Raw genomic sequence first — 6,000 nt, 5'->3', positions numbered from 1 at the left:
GCATCTGAAGAAGTGAGGTTCTTACCCACGAAAGCTTATGCTCCCAATACTTCTGTTAGTCTCAAAGGTGCCACAGGACCCTCTGTTGCTTTTTACCTTTCGTAGCAGCACCTCAATGATTGCTTTGGCTACTTGCATCACAGCAGCCCCCACAGTAGATTTGCCCACTCCAAATTGATTCCCGACTGACCGGTAGCTGTCTGGCGTTGCAAGCTTCCACAGGGCTATCGCCACTCGCTTCTCAACTGTGAGGGCTGCTCTCATCTTGGTATTCTGGCGTTTCAGGGCAGGGGACAGCAAGTCACAAAGTTCCATGAAAGTGCCCTTACGCATGCGAAAGTTCCGCAGCCACTGGGAATCATCGCACACCTGCAACACTATGCGGTCCCACCAGTCTGTGCTTGTTTCCCTTGCCCAGAATCGGCATTCCATGGATAGAATCTGCCCCATTAACAACATGATCTCCAAAGCACCAGGGCCCGTGGTTTGAGAGAATTCTGTGTCCGTGTCCATGTCCATGTCCTCATCACGCTGGTCGCTGCGCTCCCGCCGCCGCCGCCTCCTCGCCTCGTTTTTCTGGTCCTGGCTCAGCATAAACTCCACGAGAACGCGCGAGGTGTTTACAATGTTCATGACTGCTGTCTGGAGCTGAGCGGGCTCCATGCTTGCCGTGGTATGGAGTCTGCAGTGTTCACCCAGGAAAAAAGGCGCGAAATGGTTGTCTGCCGTCCGTTGCTTTCATGCAGGGAGGGAGGGAGGGAGGGAGGGGTGAGGCTGAACCCAGAACCACCTGCGACAATGTTTTGGTCCCATCAGGCACTGGGATCTCAACCCAGAATTCCAATGGGCAGGGGAGACTGCGGGAACTATGGGATAGCTATGGGATAGCTACCCACAGTGCAACGCTCCAGAAATCGACGCTAGCCCCGGTACATGGACGCACACCGCCGAATTAATGTGGGTAAAAACCAAATTAATGTGCTTAGTGTGGCCGCATACAATCGAATTTATACAATCTGTTTCCCAAATTCGAATTATCTAAATTCGGATTAATCCCGTAGTGTAGACGTACCCTTAAAGTAAAAGCATTGCAGAGAAAACATGTAAAAACAATAAAAGAACCTACCCACATGCTAGAAAGCTTACCAGAGATCACCCCCAACACCTACCTAGGGCTCTCATAGATTTTAGTACTGTGAAACTCACAACTTGGTTTTCCCCATGGTTCCCCATCCACCTTAGTTCCAGAGTGAGAACCCAGACTGGGTGGATCAGCCATTTCTTTATACAGCTCAGGCCTTTGAACTCAGCCTTGTGTAAAGAGTAATCAGCAGACAGTCACCCTCCCCTCAGGGTGGAACTTCAAAGGCTGGGTTTTTGCATAACCAGAGTTGGGGAATTTGCATTAACCTCTCCCTCGGGATTCCCCAAGAAACCCACTTCTGACTTTTATTGTCCCAAAAGTCCATACTTGTCTGGCACATCTCAGTATAGTCTTTTGAACTCCCAGGTCTCACGTCTCTCTCATCTCCCCCGGAGAGGTTTCATAAATCCCGGCCCACAATAATATATAAACTTAATACAGTAAGGTCTTTCAAGTGTATTACAGGCACTTGCCATATCTGTCACACCATCCTTCTACTCTGATCCCTCGAGTCCCAGCCACCTGCCATGGTGCTCGGTCTGACTGGGCTTTCCTCTGTTAATATTCAGTTAGATGTGGCTCTGCTCAGACATTGCCCAACTCCTTTCCAGCAGGCCTGACATAACAGAGGCATTCACTGAGCAATTCTAATCTCTGCTGCAGAAGTCTCAGGAAATGTAAGCCTGGACATGCTGGCTTATTTCCCCCCCCAGCGCAGTAACGAGCAGTGAAAGCTACTGTGTGATTTCACGATGCACCGGATGGTGCTGTAGACTAGAGCTACTGTGGATGTCACACCCCTTTAAGAAGCAAAGTCAGGCCCCTTTCAAGTTAATTTTGACCAAAAGGAAATTGATAATAGGTAGCTTAGTGCTGCCCAATCTTAACTGGCAGTCACGTCTAGACGAGACACGATAAATCGATCCCCAATAGATTGATTGCTACCCGCCGATCCGGCGGGTAATGAAGACGTACCCTCAGTGTTCAGAGGGGCAGGTGACAGCTGAAGTGTGTGCTGGTGTCTCAGACTGTGACTTCCTTTGGCTTCTAAGCAATTTCTAAAGGCTTTAAGGGGAAAATTCAGACTGCAACGTATGATAACATTTAGCATTTTCTTTCATCAGGTGGCTGGATCTTAATCCTTAAGAAATGGTTTGGCATCTCTTAAAGCATCATCAGAAAACAAAAGCAAAGCTATTAATTAAGACAGATGATTCTGGCAACAGATCTTGGCTGGTCTCATGTACTGACTGTTGTGTGGTGTAACAATTGTATCAATCACCTCTGTAAAGCATTACCAGAGGGAAATGCGCCTGGGATGGGACCGCTGAAATAAATTCCTGGAAGAAGTTTGCACTGTCTGCACTGCAGTGTTTGGTTTTGCTAACTGTCTTTCCAGCACATTTCCTCCTCTCCCAGGATGTGACACTGCCTGGAGTCAAGGCTTTTGCATTCAGTGAAATGTTGACTTGAAAGGGAGCAGGGCAATGGCTGTCTTTCCTACACTGTTCTGGAAGGAGTCGCCAGGCAGTGCATAGCTTTGGGAGGTTTTTTTAAGCAAGTGAGCAACATTCAGTCTTTGAAGAAACGCTGAGTTGCAGTATAGTTATGCAGTTTCTTTTGATGGGACGCTGTTGCAAACAACAGGGGAGTTGGCTTTCTGCCTTAATCTTTTTAACTAGAGTCAGTTCTTGGGGCAGAGTTGCTCCCTGGGAACTAACTGGACAGTGGTATTCTGGCTGTGAGTTCAGAATAAGGAGCTTGTCTGCAGGCTGGTTGACCATCTCTGTTCGAGGACTAGTTCAAACAAGTCACACTAACAAAATACCTAAATTCCATGTCACTGATTTTTTCCCCCCTCCAATGGGAAGCTAACCTGCAAGGCCCCACCATCTGCTCACACTTTTCAGAGTGACAATGCAATAGGGTAACAAGAGAATTAACTTAGGTTTTATATGCACACAAAGTGTGTGGACACTCTTAAAATTGTTTAGAAGTGACTTACATTGAGCTAAATCAATATAAACCAGTTTAAGAGTGTTCACACAGGACTTTGCACTGGTTTAACTAAATTGATTTAAAAACACAACTTCAGTTAAATTGGTGCCAATTTGTGTATAGACTGGACCTTGGTTTGAAGGACAGTTGGAGGAATTGCCCACTAGATTCAGTGGTTCTCCAGAGCATTGCTTCAAATGCCAGGGGAAACTTCTACATAGAGAGTGAAGTTTTTTGAACAAAAATAGATTCACATTAGTTTAGACTAAACATAGCAATGTGATTGTCTATTTCTAAGTGTATAAAGTCTAATAGCCACCCATTACAGCATCCTTACAAACAGATTTGAAAATTGTAGGGTTGGGAATAGATAGTGCATTAATATTTGCAAAGCACTGTGTGTTGCATAGATGAAAGTTAGTGTAAATACAAATTATTGCTATTGTTAACCCAACTATCCTACTTTGTGCGGGAGGGGGGGAAGGAGGAGGGTAGAAATACTGCTGTCCTTATTTCTAGCAACTATTTTGATGTTCTTTTAATCTTGGTCCCTAGATGGGTCATTGTTAAAGTCATGTGACAATAGAACAAAATGACCAAAAGTCACATGCTTCTAACACTCAACAAAGACAGTTGTAGAATAAGAAAAAACAATATTATCCCTAAAGCTATGCAGTCTACCTGCTTCAGTAGGGAGCTGGAGGACATGGATCAACGTTCATGTCACAGTCCCCATCAGTATCTGGCCTGGGCCAGGTAAACTAATGATCCAACCAGCAGATCAAATTCAGTGATGAATCCTGGTCACGTGCCACCTGAGGCATGTTGTGCATATGCTAAGGAGAAGTATGGAGCTCTGTCTTTAACTTTCCCCAGCCTCTCCTGCCTGGCTTCCTGCTATGGATGTAGCCTCACAACTAGAGCTGATTTTTTTGGATGGGATTGTTTTTTATAAATTTCAACCAACTCCAATTTGAAAAAAACCCTAAAATTCTATGGAAGTTTTCCTTAAAAAATTCAGGGTTTTTGGGTCAAAATTTGAATTTTTGTTAGAAAATTTAGCTGAAAAATCAAAATTTGAAAAATATTGTCCAGATGCATTCACAACGTGTGTTCCCCTATCTCCACTGATCACAGCATGTGGCCTTCACCCAGTATTCTTTGCAGCTAACACTCCTCACACGGAACTTGTGGCAAGTTCAACACCAATTACTTTGTTTACAGCATGAATATAACAGAACAAATTCCCTACAGTTTGAAGGTCTTACAGTCTTCACAAGGTGAGATGGGGAAGAGATCTCTCCTCCCTGAGATCTTGGGTTTCTCTGGCCCATCCTTCCAGCCTACCCTTCTTCCTCTTCCCATCTATCTTTTAGCTGTCCTCAGCCAATGAGCTGAACTACCATGTTTATTGGGTAATCAATCAATCGATCCTTAACCATTTATCACCCTGATCTGCCCCCTGTGGGGACACTTACCAAAGGACCAGAGTGGTGAGTCAGCTAAGATTGCTCACACTCTGTCACAGCCCTTTAATGGTACTGTTCATATTTGATCATGAATATTCTACATTCAAGCTGTGTGGCTAGGTTGTGATTGGTCAAATACTTAACATGGCATTTTTTCTGTGGCCTATTGGAGAAGGATGCAACCACTTGTGGAACAAATATTGAAATTCATGTCACAATTTGCTTTCTGTAAACATCTGACTGAGTAAACTGGATTGCTGAAATATTCATGGAAAGTAAATTTCCATAAAAATTTTGACAATGTACTCTGCAAAGTGGGTTATTTACGTTGCTCTATTGGAGCTGGGTGCAATATGGTATGTTCTGTAAAAATTAAAAAATAGTGTCTCCACTTTTTGTGAAAAAATTTGAAAATTTCAAACAAAAACTGATCATTGTCCAGTGCTTTGTTTTTGGCTTTTCAGTGTTTGGTATTTTTACTTTATTATTAGTTTGTATTGCGGTAGAACAATTTTTCTCCCCTTTCCTTTCCCCAGCCATACTTTTTCCTTTTTACCCCTTTTTTCATTTTCCCCTTATTTTCTATTTTGCCACTGAATCAGGCCGAACGCCCCCAAACGGAATAACTCACCATGGGGGCGGGGGGGGGGGAGGGGAGATAGTCATTTTCGCTAAAAAAAAATGTCCAGTGATTTTTTTTGTTGAAAAAAATCAGAAAATTTTGAAAAAGCAAAAATCTTCTGTGATGGTGTTCATTCCCTCAAAAGTCTAACTTTTGTCAGGGGGGAAAAAAGGATTTGAACAATTTTTTTTGACCAGCTCTAATAGGTATCAATTGCGCCAGCTGTTCCCTTTCCATTAAGAGGACAAGGTTTGAAGACTCCACCAATCCCCCAGCAAAGCACTACACAAAATGCATGAATACATGCATCCTCCAGGCTGGTTGCAAGGTCACCCCCCCCCCCTTCCCCTGCCCCACTCATACATTGAGGTGTAGCTCCAAACAGGGAGTCTTGTTGCCATGACTGTCTGCTCCCTCCTGCACCCCATCACTGGCTCTGGCAGGTGTAGAGGCTTCTGGACCATGAAGTTTTGCCCAGATAGCTGAATAGTCATAACTGAGAGCAGCTGCTCCCCACCAGGGCTCAGCCCCAAATTCCTGCAGAACCCTAAACGAGCAGGGCAAGTGAAGGTTGTGCATATGGCAAAGCAGATGGCAAAGCATGCAACAAAGGTACTGCTGCCCCCCTCCATATCAGGACTAGGACGTGGGCAGTCTGACCTACTGGCCAGACCTAGTGGTCAGCGCCAGAGTCAAAGCTAGAATCAGGAACTAGACCTAAGCCATGGCCAGAGGTTGCACAAGAATCAGGCTCCATGAGCAGCCAA

This window comes from Terrapene carolina, unplaced genomic scaffold, assembly GCF_002925995.2.
Source record: "Terrapene carolina triunguis isolate 2854851 unplaced genomic scaffold, T_m_triunguis-2.0 Scaffold837, whole genome shotgun sequence".
NCBI lineage: Eukaryota > Metazoa > Chordata > Testudines > Emydidae > Terrapene > Terrapene triunguis.
This window is presented reverse-complemented; position numbering follows the sequence as displayed.